Genomic DNA, 18884 nt, shown 5'->3' on the forward strand with positions numbered 1-18884 from the left:
GACGGAAGGGAGTGTAGTTGCTATTTCTAATGAGAAGTTGTTTGGGAAACTGGAAGACCTGAAAGGAGATGTCGCCTGGAGCAGATAGGACTACACCGCCGGATTGTGAACGAGGCAGCTGATGAGATTATGGGGTGTTAGAAATGATCTTTCAAGAATCACTGCTTTCTGAAATGGTTCAGAGAACTAGGAATTTGCAAATGTCCTGATACCCTTCTAGACGGCAGGGAAGCAAAAGACAGGACGTTACAGACATATTAGCATGGCTGTTGTGGTTGGGAAGATGCTGGAGTCAATTATTAAGGTTGAGGTTTCTGGGTGCTTTGGTGGCACCTGGTAAAACGTGAAGGACAAAATTGGTTTCCTTAATGGGAAATCTTTCCTGACATATCTGTAGGAATTATTTGAGGAAATACAGACAGAATAGAAAAAGTAGAGCCACGGGATGTTGTTTACTTGGATTTTCAGAAGACCTTATTCAAGTGCCACTGAAAAGGCTGCTAAACAAATTAGAGTTCACGGTGTTACTGGAAAGATACGAGCATCGACAATATATTGGCGACTGGTGGGAAGATCTTAAGCCCAAGATCTTAAGGCACAAACTAACGGAGATGGGAGTAGACTCTCACATGGTGGATTGGATAGTGGACTACTTGACAGATAGACCTCAGTATGTGCGGTTGGGAGACTGTAGGTCTGACACGGTGGTCAGCAGCACAGGGGCGCCGCAGGGAACCGTACTCTCTCCGGTCCTGTTCACCCTGTACACATCAGACTTCCAATATAACTCGGAGTCCTGCCATGTGCAGAAGTTCGCTGATGACACGGCCATAGTGGGATGTGTCAGGAATGGACAGGAGGAGGAGTATAGGAAACTGATACAGGACTTTGTGATATGGTGCAACTCAAACTACCTGCGTCTCAATATCACCAAGACCAAGGAGATGGTGGTGGACTTTAGGAGATCTAGGCCTCATATGGAGCCAGTGATCATTAATGGAGAATGTGTGGAGCAGGTTAAGACCTACAAGTATCTGGGAGTACAGTTAGAAGAGAAGCTAGACTGGACTGCCAACACAGATGCCTTGTGCAGGAAGGCACAGAGTCGACTGTACTTCCTAAGAAGGTTGGCGTCATTCAATGTCTGTAGTGAGATGCTGAAGATGTTCTATAGGTCAGTTGTGGAGAGCGCCCTCTTCTTTGTGGTGGCGTGTTGGGGAGGAAGCATTAAGAAGAGGGACGCCTCACGTCTTAATAAGCTGGTAAGGAAGGCGGGCTCTGTCGTGGGCAAAGTACTGGAGAGTTTAACATCGGTAGCTGAGCGAAGGGCGCTGAGTAGGCTACGGTCAATTATGGATAACTCTGAACATCCTCTACATAGCACCATCCAGAGACAGAGAAGCAGTTTCAGCGACAGGTTACTATCGATGCAATGCTCCTCAGACAGGATGAAGAGCTCAATACTCCCCAATGCCATTAGGCTTTACAATTCAACCGCCAGGACTTAAGAACTTTTTAAAAGCTATTATTAATGCTTTTTGAGATAGTGATTTAGATGCATATCATATTTTTTACTGAGTTAAGTATTGTATGTAATTAGTTTTGCTACAACAAGTGTATGGGACATTGGAAAAAAAGTTGAATTTCCCCATGGGGATGAATAAAGTATCTATCTATCTATCTATCTGTCTATCTATCTATCTATCTATCTATCTATCTATCTATCTATCTATCTATCTATCTATCTATCTATCTATCTATCTATCTATCTATCTATCTATCTATCTATATATCTATCAAAGGCTGGGAATAAAAATAGCGTTTTTAGTCACTTTCCGATAACGAGAGGTGATCTGGAGAGCGCTTGGCCTTGTACGTTGTCTATCGATGTTCTAGATGACGAAATTAATGGTGTTGTATGTGAATGAAAATGAGGTGGAAGGCCTGGTAAAGCAGGAAGTTCGCAGAAGTACTTGGACAGATTTGGAGAATAGACAGATACGTGGTAGATGGAATACAGAGTACGGTTGTGCAGAGTCATACATTTTGGTAGAAGAAACAAAAATGTACACTATTTTCCAACCGGGGACCAAATTTGTAAATCAGTAAGCAAATGATCTCGGGAGTCCTACTGCAGGGCTCCATCAATATTAAGTTGCAGATTGAGTCGATGAGTAAGGCAGGCAAATGCAGTTTTAGCCTTCATTCCGCCAGGACTAGCATCTAAAAGCACAAATATAATGATGGTGTATCGTAAGACATTGATCAGATACATTTGGAGGGTTGCAGACAAGTTTGGGCCCAATTTCTAATAAAGGATGCGCTGGCATTTTGTGGGCTCAGTGGGGTTTCACGAGATTGATCCCGGAATGAAACGGCTAAAATAAGAGAAGTGTTTGGAGATTCTGAGCGTACACTCGTTAGAATTTATAACAATGAGGTAGGATCTCATTGAAACCCATTGAATATAGAAAGATCAAGTGGATGTGTAGAGGGTGTCTGTCCGGTTTCTCTGACACCACCGCTGATGTCCAGCTCAATCACCCGGGACATAGTGATGAGATCCCGTGAAAAATATCCTTATGCCTCCCGAGCTGAGTGGTCGCAGTTGCCATGGTGACTGATTAGGGCAGTAGACCAGAAGTTCATTGAGGTTTCACTAATCATGTTCCACCGCCGTTTAAGCGGATCCATTCAGAGTCACTTGTGTCCACGTAATTAGAAATTCCTTTAATCCTTCTACCAAACTGTTAATTGTGTCACCATCTCCTGAAAAGCTATGGGATAAAGAAAAGAAAACTGTTTATTTTATTGTGCTTCAAATCTCTTGTTATCAATTCAGGCTGTTCATTGGAAATTCTGTCGGTTGAGTGACTCTCATCATTCTTGACATACGATTGATCATCTGCCGCCAACATGGGCAGAACTACTTTCCTATTGAGCCGTACATCTTCAGAATTGGCTCCTAATCATGAGGCTCCGTGAGTGTGTGAAGAAATGAGATTATTCCAGATAGTATCAGCTCATAATGCTTAAGGTCTCCTCAGCAGACAAAACTACTGACCTTTTGCCGCGCCCCCTCCGTCTCTAAAGGTATCCTTCTTCAGGCAGGGCCCCTACCTGCAGGCAGGAGAAGGGGGTTGTTTGGATCTTCATTTCTCAGAGGGCATTAGAAGCAAAATCTATTAAAAACAGAAATCAAAGATTCAAAGTATATTTATTATCAAACAAGGTATACATTATACACCCTGAGATTTGTCTGCTCATAGGCAGCCACATGGCAAGAAACTCGAATAAACCAATTTTCAAAAGACCATAAGACAGTGCGCAGAGAAAGAGAGAGAAAGAAACACACATTGAGCAAACAAGAGAAGCAAGCTCACAGCATCCCGAATCAGACTGGATAACATATCCGCTCCCGGAGCATCCCGAGTAGGCCAAAAGACTCGGTCCCGGGTTTTTACACCAACGTGACAGAAAAACATTGTTGTTCAACCCATTGATGTTTGTCCCGAAGAACAGCCCAGAGACTGTTACGAAGGATGAACAACTCTGATGGGCAGAAGGGTACAGAGTTGCCAATATTTTTTTCCCTCACCTTGGAGAATTACAAACCGGTACTGTTGCCATGCTGCTAATGAGAGAGAAAGAGATGGAACAAAAACATACTGGGACTGGAACATTTTCTTCAGATAAGGCAGAGATAACATCGGGAGAGAGACTTGTTGTTCCACCATATTATGACTCCCGAAAGACTTATGGTTTCTGAGAAGGGTTGTTTACTTGGTACCATTCTGTTTATTAAAATTCCTCAGCGAAGGCCGGAGTGGGCTGGTTTGATGGGCGAAGCCATTCAAAACTGATTGACACCTGAGACCCCGTGAGTAGGGATAAAAGTGAGGTCTGGGGAGACACCCCTCAGACACACCAAGAGATGTACCAGGAGACACACTAGTGAGCACTGCTTAAGTGTTGGATCCCACGAGAAGGTGTGCGGGCATCGGAGACCGAATGAAGTATCGGTCAATTGTAACTCACAGTGTTTACAGCGAGGCCGGTGGGGGCTTGTGTGTGTGTCCACCCTTGCCTGGATAACGAGTCCACCATAGAAGAACGGTCGAGCTAAAGGACAGAGGGGTCATACCTGAATGGCCACAACAACACATCGACGGATCAAGAACGTAAAGGAAGGTTTGACTGGCTGTCACTGTTCTCTCTCTCCCTCTCTCTCTCCCTCTCTCTCCCCCTCTCTCTCTCTCTCTCTCTCTCTCTCTCTCTCTCTCTCTCTCTCTCCCTCTCTCTCCCTCTCTCTCTCTCTCTCTCTCTCTCCAACAATTACAACACATCGACCAACAACTACCTCAGCCTGTATGAATTAAACTGAACTTTATATTCACATATGACAATTAATTATCCCCTAGATATCGAAAGAGCTTGTTTATTATTGATTATTATTATACCCACACTTTTAGGCTTAGTATTGCGAACGTGTATTATCTGTATATTTGCATTGTGGGTATTGGTTTGTATATTTTACGAATAAACACTGTTTTGAAAATAGTACCAGACTCCGACGGATACTTCTATCTTGGCTGGTAAGACACCCAGTTACGGGGTACGTAACAAGACAAAGAGAGAAAATACGGAAGACACACGGTGGAAATTAAACAGAATGTGTGACAGCAGGCCGACTGAAACCGTGTCAATAAGTAATGCAAAACACGTTCATTGCTGACATGTCGGGAACGAGGTCTCCGAATGGGTGGAAGCACAGACAGCAGAGAGATCATAATAGGATGGGGCAGGGGTGAGGAAACACGGCAAATAATACAGAGAGACACGGGCAGAGAGATAGGCGCGATAAACATCAACAAAGAGCAGTTATTAAGAGAAACCACGTGATGTCAGCAAAGAACCGATAAATAAAACTGAAAGTAAAGAATGGGAAGCGTCCACAATGGAGCAGCGCAACACCACGTTTAGTCAATATCAGAGTGGCGCAGCGGGAGCGTATTGGGTCAAAGGTCATCATTTCGGTATAAATCATCTATGACTTGTCTAATTTACCACGGATTCAGGAATCGAAACGTCTGCGCACTCGGTAAACAAACTAGAGTGTTGAATGCAGTGGATAGTCAGAAAGATTTTGCCTAAGATGGAGAGTTCCGGTATAAACCGAGAGTGGATTGAGTTCAGATATATCCATGGAGTGCTGGAGGTGACGGAGATCTTTGAAGGTCATATCAAGTTAGCGGGGCCTTATCAGAATACTAGTAAATGTCCTGACGTGTGTACACCTGGACAGCTTCAGATGAGGAACTTCATGAAGATGGCGTTTGGAAACTGGAACCCATGCCTGAGTGGCAGGTGGAGGCAGGTACACTCACAACATCAGAGAATTGTCTGGGCAAGCACCTCGACAATCAAGGCACTGAAGGCAATTGCTCATAAGTGAATTGTTTTTTTTTCCTCTGGTGAGATTGGTTCCTGAATATTAGCATGGACGTGATGGGTCTAAAGGCCTGTTTCAGGGTAGTACGTTTCTGTGATTCTATCTTACAGTTATTAATCACAATAAAGGGTTTAATTTAATCGTGTAATGGACAGAGGGTGTGGATCGGGATCCCACAGGGTATTAATAGACAGAGGGATTGGTGATTGGACTGACACACTCAGGGTGAACACATCATCCGACATGTTTTGATGTGCTCTACTTTGTTGCGGGAGTCTGGGTTAGAGTGAGAGCAGGAAGCTGCACTGGTCGGTTCATCGAGTAAATGTGAAAGATGGGATCATCCTTGATCGACTGGCCAGCCCAGGATGAATAATAATTTTGCACTCAGTCATGGATTTAAACAATTTCCTGAATTCGTACACAAGTAAGCAGGGCTAGACCACTCGGCCAAGGGCAATCTGCACAGATCGGGTTCTATGAATTGTTTACTTCTGATAGTTTCGATGATAGATGAAAACACTGCTAACTGCGATCGCCGGAAATCAGGAAGACAGCTATGTTCACTACTATATCACCATTGTTCCATCATTCTTCAGGGGGCTTGGATCCTGAGCCATCTCGAATGGTGCATGACTCTGGCTCGACCTGCTGTCGGAATCCGGTTGGTCACTGATTCCTCACATTGGTGCAGTTCCTGTTATGTCCAGTTGGGGTCGCTATCTTCCGATAGACCGGAGATGCAAAACTCCCAGTAATTCGTCCGGAAACGGACTGAAGTGTGAATGATCCCTTCAATGTTTGAAGAGCTCCACATCGTTTCTTGCCTGTCGCATTACAAAACCAGAATATATAAATGATGTTTTCAACATCACGGAGTTGGGATCGAATGATAGTTCCTTTCGCTCGAGCTTGAAAACAATATGTGACTGAATAGCTGGATGAAATTGAGACACTTCTGTGGGAAGGATACAAAGAATATGACTTCAGTATTGCAGTCAACAAACATCAAGGGAATTCTGTTCACCCTCTTGTGCTCTTATATGTACATGACATCACGAACCAGCAGCAATTCCTCGTTAGTATAGTGGTTAGTATCCCCGCCTGTCACGCGGGAGACCGGGGTTCAATTCCCCGATGGGGAGACTCCGATTTTACTGCTCCACTTCAGCAATATTATCTAAAAAAGACAAATAATTTGGCATCGAAGTGATCAGTTCATTGGACTTTGGGAAGGTGGAAAATCTCTTGCTGCTGTGAGCTCCGAACGGTAGAGTCTTCCGAGAAGAAAGAGACGTTGTGTTCAGACTATATCTTCGAATCTCCCTGGGAGAGTCTGTATTCCGCACCGTTCGTTGTTACACTCAGAGACTGAGTCCATCACCCCGACCACAGAAAATCGTGGCTCCGCTCTCAGCCAACAGAACCTTTGATATTGTTCAGTTTTGACAGGGAACTTTGCAGCTTGCTGGCATTTTGTTAGAAATGTCATTGATGCTCAGACTTACAGTATATCAGCACTGTGGCTGTGTTGTTATCCAATTACTGCAACACTAGGGCCATACTGATGCTCTCACGAGCCCGTCTGGTAGGTCCCCAGAACAGAAACTCTACAATCCAGTAACGTTGCGTAGTCTCCTTCATACTTCAACGTTGACAGAGGGTATGTATTTGGTACTACATATGCGAAATCGTAATAACCCCTTGACAACGTTTGTTCAGACTACAGACACCTTTTATATGGAAAGGCGTTACCCTGGGACAATAAATACAGTAGGCCTGCCAGCCGACTTTGTCAGTGCCATCAACAGAAGTTGTGATATCACTGGTGACATAGGTATTGTACGTACAGTTACCTAAATCTGATCTCACTACATCGTAGTTGCAATAACAGACTTCACGATCATCCCCATGAAGCATCTTCAAAGGTAAGGATTCATGCAGTACATTATAAGAAATTTAAGGCCATCGTTCAAAACAGTTCCACTGGCAAGTGTAATTTCTCTGGGTTGTTCACTCCAGTGCTCCCTTCACAGATCTAACGTTGTTACAAAAGTAGAAAACCGATTCAATCTTGCCCGAACTTCATCCTTGTCCATAAAGATTTCATAAAACAGCACTTCGAGGGAACAGAAAAGCTGGGTAATAAGGTATGGTGGTCGGATGAGACTAAAGTGCAGATTTGTGGCTTCACCCTAAGGTTTGCTGGTGGTGTAAATCTAATACTGCACATCAGCCAGGTTATACCATGTCCACTGTAAAGTTCCGTGGAGGTAGCATCACGCTATGTAATACATTCATGTCATGGAAATCTAGTCTGGATTAATGGGAAGATGAATGTTGATAAATACTGAGAGACCTTTATAAAAGTGATCGAAAGCTCAAAATGAAGTTGAAATTTATTTTATAGCAGAACATCCCGAGGAGCACGGCCAAATCAACCATGGAGTGGCTTCAAATGAGGAAAATTGATGTCCTTCAATAGTCCAATCAGAGACCTGTCGTTAAACCAATCGAACATATCTGGCAAGACTTCAGGAATGTTGTTCACCGGCGCTCCCCATCTAATCCAGCACAGCTTAGGTAATATTGCAAGGAGGAATCGGCAAGTCTTGCTTCATCAAGTTGTGCAGAGCTCAGAGAAACTTATCTAAAATTACTACTGTCTCTAATATCCGTGGCAGGTACCTCAACTAGGTACTGAGCGGAGGGTCATGAATACTTTTAAACAGACAACATTCCAGTTTTTGATAATTTAGGTTTTCATGCTTCAAAATTCTCGCGGATTTATATGCTCAAATTTGAAAACAAAGAGCATATAATTCATAAATAAAGATACTGTGTACATACATCTACTGGTGTCTCTGGACCTGTCTTCAGTGATGTTCCTGGAATCATCGGGTGCTTCGGGTCTTTCAACATCATACACCCTCGTCCAGGTGACCAAGCCGGAGCTGATCAGACCCCAGCTTGTGTCCAGATGGCTAGCGACTTAAGACTCCATGGCTCCCCTCTGCTGAGCCACAGTCACCTTGAGGCCCACTCTGCCGCATTGGTGGTATTGCGGATGGCTCTCCTCTTCCTCTCTCCCTCGATGCCCAAATTGCTGAAGACTCTGGCTACGGAGCGGGATAAGAATCCCTTCCATCCATCCTCCACCTGGAGACACTTCGCTCTCTATCCAGCCTGCTGACAGTTGCTGACCAGCCCTGCGTACTTGGAGAGCTTCCTTTCAAAGGCCTCTTCCAAGTGATCTTCCGATGAGACTGTCAGCTGGAGCAGCACCATTTGTTTCATTGACTCAGACACAAGGACAATGTCCGGTCGCAGGGTGGGGGCTGCGATATGGTTGGGGAACTTCAGCTGCGTTCGAGGTCAACCAACAACTGCCAGTCCCTTGCTGATGTCAAGATGCCAGCAGATGTTCTTTCGGCGGGTCCTGGCGGCTCCCCAGCTCTGACAAAGGCAATGGTCTGCGTGGAGGGTCGAGACCGCTTCACCCACTCAACTCCTCCGCTGATGGCTTCAGCGATGGCCTTCAGCACCTGATCTTGCGGAGGAGTTGAGTACCGTCCCTCACCAAGTGCCGTTGTACAGCCGCTGAGGATGTGCTCCAGGGTTCCTCGCTTGCAGCACAGTGGGCACGCAGCTGACTCTGCTATGCCCCATGTGTGGAGGTTTGATGGGCTTCCAAACACGTCGAACACTACCTGGATGAGAAATTGGATGCGGAGTGGTTCGGCTTTCCAAAGCTCAGCCCAGGTCACTTTCCTCTCAACCTCATATTCCCATCTTGTCCAAGCTCCCTGTTGTTTCATTCCCGTCGCCTTGCAGGTTCTCTTCTCCTCCACTACTGCTCTCACCTCCTCCTGAACTAGGGGGCGCCTTTCCTTCCCTCTGATGGTGTCCATCTGGGGAGTTGGAAAGGATCCTAGCCCAGCTCGGCCTCGTGTGACCATTCCCACTAGCTTCTTGCGAAGCAGCCTTTCCTCTGCTGCTTGAACAGCTTCCTCTGCCCTCCACTTCCTCTCAGTCCTCACCTGGATCCCTGCTCTAACCACCTTCGGATTACCTGAGTCCCTGTACTATACCACTTTTCTGGCTCTGGTCACCTTGAATTCTTCCTCCAATGATTTGAAGGGCAGTTGCAGTTTGTTGTTGTGTCTATGGAGTGCGATGCTGCTCAGGCTCGTTGGCAGCCCCAGTCATCTCTTGAGGTGGTTACTAACCCTCCTCTCTAAGGTGTCGTCTGTCGAGATCGGAGCAGCATAGACGAGGAGGAGCCACAGGATTCAGGGAAGAAAGCCATGCTGATACACCCAGGCTTTGAACTTCCAGGGTAGGCCAGACTTGTCCGCAGATTTCAGCCAGACATCCAGTTCGCTGCAGGTCGCCTGAATGGATGCCGTGTCCTTCAAAGAGCAGTCACAAACCTTACCGAAGCTCCTGACTGGCTTTTCTGTTATGGTTGGGATGGCTGTGCCTGCGATGTTGAACCAGAACTTGTTCTCCACCTTCATTTTCCTCAGCACCATAGATCTAGATTTGGTTGGTTTGAAACGCATCCGGGCCCACACCCCCAGCTTTTCGAGACCCTGCGGAATCTACCGGCAGCCGAACACTGATACTGTGGTGACTGTGAGGTCATCCATGAATGCCATGATTGGTGATTACCGTTGAGCGGAATCCATTCTGGGCTCTCTGCACTCTGGTTCAGCAAACTTAGTGAGCATGTTCAAGTCAAGTTAAGTCACTTTTATTGTCATTTCGACCATAACTGCTGGTACAGTACATAGTAAAAATGAGACAACGTTTTTCAGGACCATAGTGTTATATGACAAGTACAAAAACTAGACTGAACTACGTAAAAAAAGCACAAAAGAAATAAAATCTACACTAGACTGCAGACCTGCTCAGGACTGCATAAAGTGCGCAAATAGTGCAGTCAATACAATAAATAATAAACTAGACAATGGTGCAGTAAGGTGTCAGTCCAGGCTCTGGGTATTGAGGAGTCTAATAGCTTGGGGGAAGAAACTGTTACATAGTCTGGTCGTGAGAGCTCGAATGCTTCGGTGCCTTTTACCAGATGGCAGGAGGGAGAAGAGTTTGTGTGAGGGGTGCGTGGGGTCCTTCATAATGCTGTTTGCTTTGCGGATGAAGCGTGTAGTTTAAATGTCCGTAATGGCGGTAAAAGAGATCCCGATGATCTCCTCAGCTGACCTCACTATCCGCTGCAGGGTCGTACGATCCGAGATGGTGCAATTTCCGAACCAGGCAATCATGCAGTTGCTCAGGATGCTCTCAATACAACCCCGGTAGAATGTGATGAGGATGGGGGGGTGGGAGATGGACTTTCCTCAGCCTTCGCAGAAAGTAGAGACGCTGCTGGGTTTCCTTTGCTATGGAGCTGGCGTTGAGGTGATGGAGTAAATGGATAGGTAAACAGGGGTATAGATTAGAAGGCATTAAAAGACAAGTGATTAGCTAATGATCAGTTACCTTATAGGAACCTGTTATTGGTCGCTGTACAGTCAAAAAGGGAACCTTACACAGCAACAAGTGATGTTCCAGACATTGTTCGCTAATAGCGTCAGACGTAGGTCTAAATAAAGAATTATCTGGTCGCACGAAGCATTTTTGAGGTATAACATAACTAAATAGGAGAAGGACAGCGTTGGGGCAGGGTTGGTAGAACTTTAGAGAGTAGGGGCAGGTGTCAACATAAGAAACTCAGATTGTGTCCATGCTGGCCTTGGCAGAAATAATTATAACTAACCAATCATGATTTTATATCTAATTGTGTATTAGCAGTGATTGAAACTGTTCTAAAACTGTATTAACGCGCGTATTTATAATATTTCCTGTAATGAATAATGTTATAAATTGTGTGGAATTGTGTTCGGGGGGCGGGGGCAGTGTCCAGACTGTCTCTTTGGGAGATCAGTCTGTATCTTACCCCATAGCATGCTATGAATAAACAGTGAAGTTTGACGAAGTATCGTTTGTTTTATGGTTTTATTGAATTCGTGGTACCTTGCGTTATTGCTTCGGGTCGATCCGCCTTTGACAATTGGGCGAGCCAGTCAGGAGTCCAAGACGAGGTATTCCCGAGAGACGGCGTTAGTGGTCGCCTCGGTGGCCGTGACTTGAGATGGATGGGCCCACAAGGTAAGATTTACCTTGATCTGTCTCATTAACTGTCCACCTTGACGACCCATTCATCTGGCGTGTAACCTCTGACGGACGCCTTCCGAAACCTGAGCTGAAGATCGCCCGAGTACCACAGGTAAGTAGATTCGGGGTAACAGAGGACCCGACGAGGTATTGTGGGTATTAAAGTTTATGAGGTATCGGGGTAACAGAGGACCCGACGAGATGTTGTGAGAATTTAAAGTTTGTAACGTGTTGTGGGAATTAAGGTCTCAATACTGGAGACCCTCAGGGCTGCTTACTGAGTCCCCTCCTCTACTCCCTGTACACCAATGACTGTATCTGCTACCACAGCTCCAATATGCTAATTAAATTCGCCGACGACACTACATTGATCGGCCTAATTTCAAATAGTAACAAGCTGGCCTACAGTGAAAAAGTCATTTCTCGGAAACAATGGTGTCAAGAAAACAACCTCTCCCTCAATGTCGAAAAGCTAAGGAGCTGCTGGCCGATTACAGGAGGAATGGAGACGGGTTAAACCCTGTTGACATCAGTGGATCTGGGGTTGAGAGGGTAAAAAGCTTCCAATTCCTCGACATCCACATCACTGGGGACCTCACATGGTCTGTGCACACCAGCTGTGCGGTTTAACAGGTACAACAGCACCACTTTCACCTCAGACGGTTGGTGAAGTTTGGTATGGGCCGTCAAATCCTAGGAACTTTCTACAGGGGCACAATTGTGAGCATCCTGACTGGCTGCGTCACTGCCTGGTATAGGAACTGTACTTCCCTTAATCGCAGGACTCTGCAGAGAGGGGTGAAGACAGTCCAGCGCATCTGTAATTGTGTACCCCCGATGAATCTGGACATTTTCAAGGACAGGTGTATGTAAAGGGCCCGAAGTATCATTGGGACACAAGCCTTTCCAACCACAATCTATTCCAGCGGCTACCATCCGGGAAGCGATACCGCAGCATAACAGCTTCCTCCAAAAGTCTCCGGGATAGCTTCTTCACCTGAGCATTAGACTAATAAACTCACGCTGATTTGAGTGCGCACTATAACACATTGACTGTTCTATTTATTATAAATTATTGTAAATTACCATGATTGCACTTTATACATTTGGATGGAGACGTAACGTAAAGATTTTTACTCCTCATGTATGTAAAGGATACAAAAAATAAAGACAATACAATTCAGTTCAGTTCATTTCAAATTCAGTTCCCAGCACTGATTCTCCTGGAACGCCTCTGTCCACAGATCTCCAGTTAGAGTAACACCCTTCAACCATTGCCTTCTGTTTGCAATCTCCACCGAGCCTAAATGCTCTGGATGAGCCCACCATGCAAGGCCTTGTTGAAAGCTTTTCAAATTCGATTAATACAGTATCAACAGTCCGGTCCTCATCAATCAACCATTTTACATAAAACATGTGATCAGGTTTGTAAACTATAATCTCACCCACACAAAGCCATGTTGGCTACCCTGAAAAAAAATATGCCTTTACCTATGTGAGTTGATTCTATGAGTAAGAATTAATGTACAGATTAATGTACGAGTCAACCATTTACTGGACGTACAGAAAAGCTGGATGAACTCAGCAGGTCGGACAGCATCCGTTGAAAGAAGCAATCAACGTTTCGGGTCGAGACCCTCCGTCAGGACTAAAGAAGGACGGGGCAGGGGCCCTATAAAGAAGGTGGGGGAGGGTGGAAAACCAATCAGAGGAAAGATCAAGGGGTGGGGGAGGGGAAGCAGGGAGGGGATAGGCAGGAGATGTGAAGAAGGAATCTAAGGGGAAAGCATTATGGGTTGTAGAAGAAGGCAGAGTCATGAGAGGTGATAGGCAGCTAGAAGAGGAGACAGAGTGAAGGTGGGATGGGGGTAGGGAGAGGGAGGAAATTACCGGAAGTTGGAGAATTTGATGTTCATACCAAGGGGCTGGAGACTACTCAAACGATATATGAGATGTTGTTCCTCCAACCGAAGTTTGGCCTCACCATGGCAGTAGAGGAGGCCATGTATGGACATATCCGAATGGGAATGTGAAGGCGAGTTGAAGTGACTGGCAACCGGGAGATCCTGTCTGTTGTGGCGGTCGGAGCATAGGAATTCTCCAACTTCCAGTAATCCCCTCCCTCTCCCTTCCCCCATCCCACCTTCACTCTGTCTCTTCTTCTAGCTGCCCATCACCTCTCATGACTCTGCCTTCTTCTACTATGCATAGTGCTTTCTCCTTAGATTCCTTCTTCACCTCTCCTGCCTATCCCCTCCCTGCTACCCCTCTCCCACCCCTTGATCTTTCCTCTGGTTGGTTTTCCACCCTCCCCCCACCTTCTTTATAGGGTCTCTGCCCGCTCCTTCTTTAGTCCTGACGAAGGATCTCAACCCGAAACATTGACTGCTTCTCTCAATGGATGCTGCCCGACCTGCTGAGTTCATCCAGCTTTTTTATACGTGTTGATTTGACCACAGCATCTACAGTGCACTTTGTGTTAACCATTTCTGGATTGTCTCTATTGCTTTGTTAAACAGGGAAACAATTTTGGCTCATCAACAGTCCACTGCAACAACCTGTGTGTAACATGCTGTAGGGTTTCACTGATAATGGAATGGTTTCTCTGTAAATGCAACGTTTGGGTTATGACGAGAGATAACGCCGTTAGGAATGTTGTTGTCCTTTCTTGTGTGCTGGAAGAGAGACTTTCGCGGTCTTTTGGTCGGGGAGAGATGAGGAGAGAAGACGCAAATGGAGAGATTTGGTAGACCACTGGACGAATTGGACTTGGAGCGAGACCCGGAGGGCAGCGACGATCGGAAGAGGTTGATTGTGGACAATCGACTTATCGGTGACCTCCAACTTTGTGCAACAGACTGTTTCATAAGATTACGCCCCTTTTGATCCGAGACGGTGCAATTCCCGAACCAGGCAGTGATGCTGCTGCTCAGGATGTTCTCGGTCCATCCTATGTAGAATGTGGTGAGGACGGGGGTGGGAGATGGAATTTTCTCAGCCTTCGCTGAAAGTAGAGACACTGCTGTGCTTTCTTGGCTATGGAGCTGGTGTTGAGAGAGCAGGTGAGATTCTCCGTCAGGTGAACACCAAAAAAGTTGGTGCTCTTAACGATCTCTACCGACGAGCTGTCGATGTTCAACGGAGGGTGGTCGCTCCGTACCCTCCTGAAGTCACTAACCATCTATTTTGTTTTGTTCACATTCGGAGACATGTTGTTGGCTCTGCACCAGTCCGTTAGCTGCTGTACCTCCTCTCTGTATGCTGACTCGTCATTCTTGCTGATGAGACTCACCACGGTCGTCTCATCGGCGAACGTGATGATATGGTTCGAGCTGTGTATTGCTGTACAGTCGTGGGTCAGCAGAGTGAACAGCAGTGGACTGAGCACACAGCCCTGGAAAGACTCCGTGCTCAGGTTGATGGTGTTGGAGATGCTGCTCCCGATCTAGAGTAACTGATGTCTCCCAGTCAGCCCAATCTTGTATACCTCTTTCAAGTCACGTCTCATCCGGCTCCCTCCAAAGAGAAAACTGCTCCCTTCCTCAACATGTCCTCACAAGACATGCTCTATGAAGTTCAAAGTTCAATGTAAATATACTGGCAATGATGACACGTGTCACCACATACTACCCTAAGATTCATCTTCTTTTTGTCGTTCGTAGAAAATACGTGCGGTTCCATGGTGTAATGGTGAGCACTCTGGACTCTGAATCCAGCGATCCGAGTTCGAGTCTCGGTGGAACCTGTTTCTTGAATTATACCATTATCTGTGACAATTTTAGTCAGTCCTCCATGGGAGGGCGCATCGGTCGCGAGACCAATCCTTTGTGTCTGAAGGCCCTGCAGAAGGACTGAGAACGAGCTGTCGCTGTACAGAGCTCCGTGATGCTGAGCGAGGATATTTTTAAAATTCGAAGACATACGTGAGGACTGTAGCTTATATTATTTAAGAAATATATGTTATTTAAGAAAGTGTTTACTTTCCTCTTGGTGTCATGTTATTTCTATTAGGAGGGGGGCTGGTTGGGATTTGAAGTCTAATATTCCTGTTGGCGTTTTCAGGTGTGAGTGATCATAGCAGATGAATGTGTGGCTGAGGAGCTGGTGCAGGGGCAGAGTTTCAAGATTCTGGATCATAGATTCATGGAGTCATAGAAAAGTACAGCACAGAAACAGGCCATTTGTTCCATTTGATCCGTGCTACATCATTTATGCTGCCTACTCCCATCGACCTGCCCTGGAGCCATATCGCTCCATACCCCTACCATGTAAGCATCTATCCGAACCTCTTTTAAATATTGAAATCAAACTTGTACGCACCACTCATTCTGGCAGCTCGTTCCAACACTCTCACAACCATCTGAGTGAAGAATTTTCCTTTCCTGTTCTCCTTAAACTTTCACCTATCATCCTTAGCTCATGACCTCTGGTTGCAGTCCCTTCCAACCCCCGTGGAAAAAGCCCGCTTGCATTTACCCAATCGCTGGGACTTCATCTGTGCAGGGGTGATCGATACCAAAAGGATGGTTTGCATCTTCACTGGAGGGGGTTGGTGGTCAGTATCCTGAGGTTCATTGCTGTTTTTTCATCACACGTTTTCTGGCAAACGATCATCGCAATTCGCAAACAAGAGAAAATCTGCAGCTGCTGGAAATTCGAGCAGCAAACACAAAATGCTGGAGGAGCTTCACAGGCCTGGCAGCATCTATGGAAAAAAAGTACATCTTCCATAAATGCTGTCTGACTGCTGAGTTCTTCCAGCAATTTGTGTGGGTTGACCATCGTACGTAGTAGTCTGTAACTTCCCTTTGGAATTGAAGACAATTCGATGTGGATGGACCGAGGCGAGGCGGCGGATCCTTTGCTGAGAGCGAGGAGGAAACAAGCTTCGATCGATGTCAGCGCTCTGCTGAAGGCCAAATGGAGGTGACGAGGTTCGGGCAAGATTGAGTCTGTGTTTTACTTTCTTTCTCCCTAGGCCTCCCTTCCCATGATCCTTTCCCTTCTCCAGCTCAGTATCCCTTTTGCCAATCACCTTTCTAGCTCTTAGATTCACCCCCCCACCCCGTATTCTTTTATCATTTCGTATTTTCCACTTCCCCTTTTACTTTCAAATCTCTTACTATCTTTCGTTTCAGTTAATCCTGACGAAGGGTCTCGGCCCGAAATGTCGACAGTACTTCTTCCTATAGATGCTCCCTGGCCTGCTGCGTTCCACCAGCATTTTGTGTGTGTTGCCAGTGTAATCTGTGTCCGCCACACTTCTCTCCGGGATCCTGCAACAGCCCCTCTTTGTAAACCTGTCCAGCTCCGAGTTCTGCAAAAACAAAGATGAGGAGATTAGGACTAATCATGGATTTCCCCCGGTATGCGGAGAAGAGGCTGCAATGCACGTCACCGGCAGCTCCTTCCCACCCTGCCTTCGCCGTCCTACCTACCCGAGCCCGGGAATAGCTTTTCTCTACCCACTCACTCACCATTCCGAGCTCAGTCGCTGTTACACTCCGCCTTTTTCTCGCAGCCGCCAACTCCGGAGTCAGTGCCGATCTCCGAGCCTGTCTGTAGAGCTGCTCTCGGAGCGATGCGCTGCTGGTGGGAGGAGGACACTCGTAGCGCCCTACTCCCGGGCCCAGGAGCACTCTATTCCCTGCTGCTGTAAAACCGCTCCCGGGCATGTGTTCTGCGGTCCTGTCAATCAGTTCAAGGGGCGGAACGACGCTGCGCATCCTCTCGAGATTGAATGACGTCATAGAGCGAAACATCGCCGTTCCTCCATCAGTTCACTTGCCTGTTCGGAGGGTCCGAGGCTGCGGGAGGGTCAGGGTGGATTTAAACCAGGCATTAAACACATTGCCCGTTCGCCATCGTTCTTTCCAAAGTGTTTCAGCTGTTCTCCCTGCATTCTACAGTCACTCGGACACACTGAGGGAATCGGCATGAGTGCTGGGAAGTTTGTGAGTTTATATCTCACAGCAACAGCCCCTATTTAATGTTTCGAAGTGACGGAATCGGTGACCGAGTGTAACGCCGAACGGCGCTCAATTATAGACCCGTTCATGGATTACTAGAGAAAAGGTGCTGAACACAACGTTCTCGATAAACTCTCCCGTCCCGGGCTATCTGCCGACTGGGTTGTCTCATATTCTAAATGACCACTTCAACACAGTTTTGTTTTATTCAAAAAATTCTCCTGAATTTCCTGTTTTCATTTCCAGCAGGAAAACGGTCTACGCGTCAGGGAATCGAACCCTAGTCTACCGATTGATTGGAGGGGAGGTAAACCACCACACTAATGAGGAATGAAGGAGGGTATAGAATCTGTTATACGGATTACAACCAAGAGAAAATCTGCAGATGCTGGAAATCAAAGTAATACAAAATGCTGGAAGAACTCGGCAGTCCAGGCAGCATCAATGGAAAAGGGTAAACAGTCGACGTTTCTGTCTGAGACCCTTCATCAGCGCGATCAAGGGTATAGGAAAACTCACAGAGTCACTTTGATGTTTGTAGACAAAGGCTGGCGCCTTTCATCCATGCCTTCTCACTGTGTGACTAGAGGGGTCTCAGGATTCTTTAGCGATTCAGTGACTTACTGTGTTCAAGAGCAGGACAAAGGAAGGGCTCCCATTAGCGTCCAACTGCCTGTTCTTTCAATTGCTTGAAACATTTATAATCAGGATTTGTTTTTCCTTTCGCTGCTGCGTGAGGCAGGGAACCATTTCTATCCCCGACTCTCTCAAGAGTTAATTCTCCCTGCAGTTCGGTCCAAGTACGTTTTGTTTCTCAGATCTGTCGGAACGTAGCGTCATCCACTGGACGGAATAGGAACTGCATCAGAGTGAGGAATGTCTCTTTATAAAGAGCTCGGAAACTGATAATCGAGTTGCAGAACTGAATCTTATAGCAAAGGAGACGGTTCACTACCCGAATCTCCACTCGATCATGAGCCGATTGCAGTATCGTGGCGAGCATAGCTGCTTTCTAATCAGTAGACCTGAGTTCGAATCTCAGCCATTTAAAAATCTACAATTTCAGTCTATAAAAATAACCTCTTTCAGAGCGGTATGCACATAGAACTCATGGGATCAAGTCGGACATTCACACTGAGCACATTTCTGTGAGTCTAAGCGTTTTATTAATTATCATTCACTGTAGTAGATCAGAGATTGAATTCATATCCTTCATCTGGAATGAAACCAACTGGCCTCCGAATGAACGATCGAGGACCCCAAATTAAATGAAAAACACAACACTA

The 18884-nt window shown here is 46.2% G+C and overlaps 1 protein-coding gene and 2 non-coding genes across 3 annotated transcripts in view; all 3 read left to right on the forward strand.

Annotated features, from left to right (window-relative positions):
• LOC140717809 (uncharacterized) overlaps positions 1 to 18884 on the forward strand; it is an 845297-nt gene that overhangs the window by 647756 nt on the left and 178657 nt on the right. The window lies entirely within an intron of this gene.
• Positions 6526 to 6597, forward strand: trnad-guc (transfer RNA aspartic acid (anticodon GUC)). Its single transcript has one exon. It is a non-coding gene; the product is annotated as a tRNA-Asp (tRNA).
• trnaq-cug (transfer RNA glutamine (anticodon CUG)) lies at positions 15303 to 15374 on the forward strand. The gene has a single exon. It is a non-coding gene; the product is annotated as a tRNA-Gln (tRNA).

This window comes from Hemitrygon akajei, chromosome 28 (genome assembly GCF_048418815.1).
Source record: "Hemitrygon akajei chromosome 28, sHemAka1.3, whole genome shotgun sequence".
NCBI lineage: Eukaryota > Metazoa > Chordata > Chondrichthyes > Myliobatiformes > Dasyatidae > Hemitrygon > Hemitrygon akajei.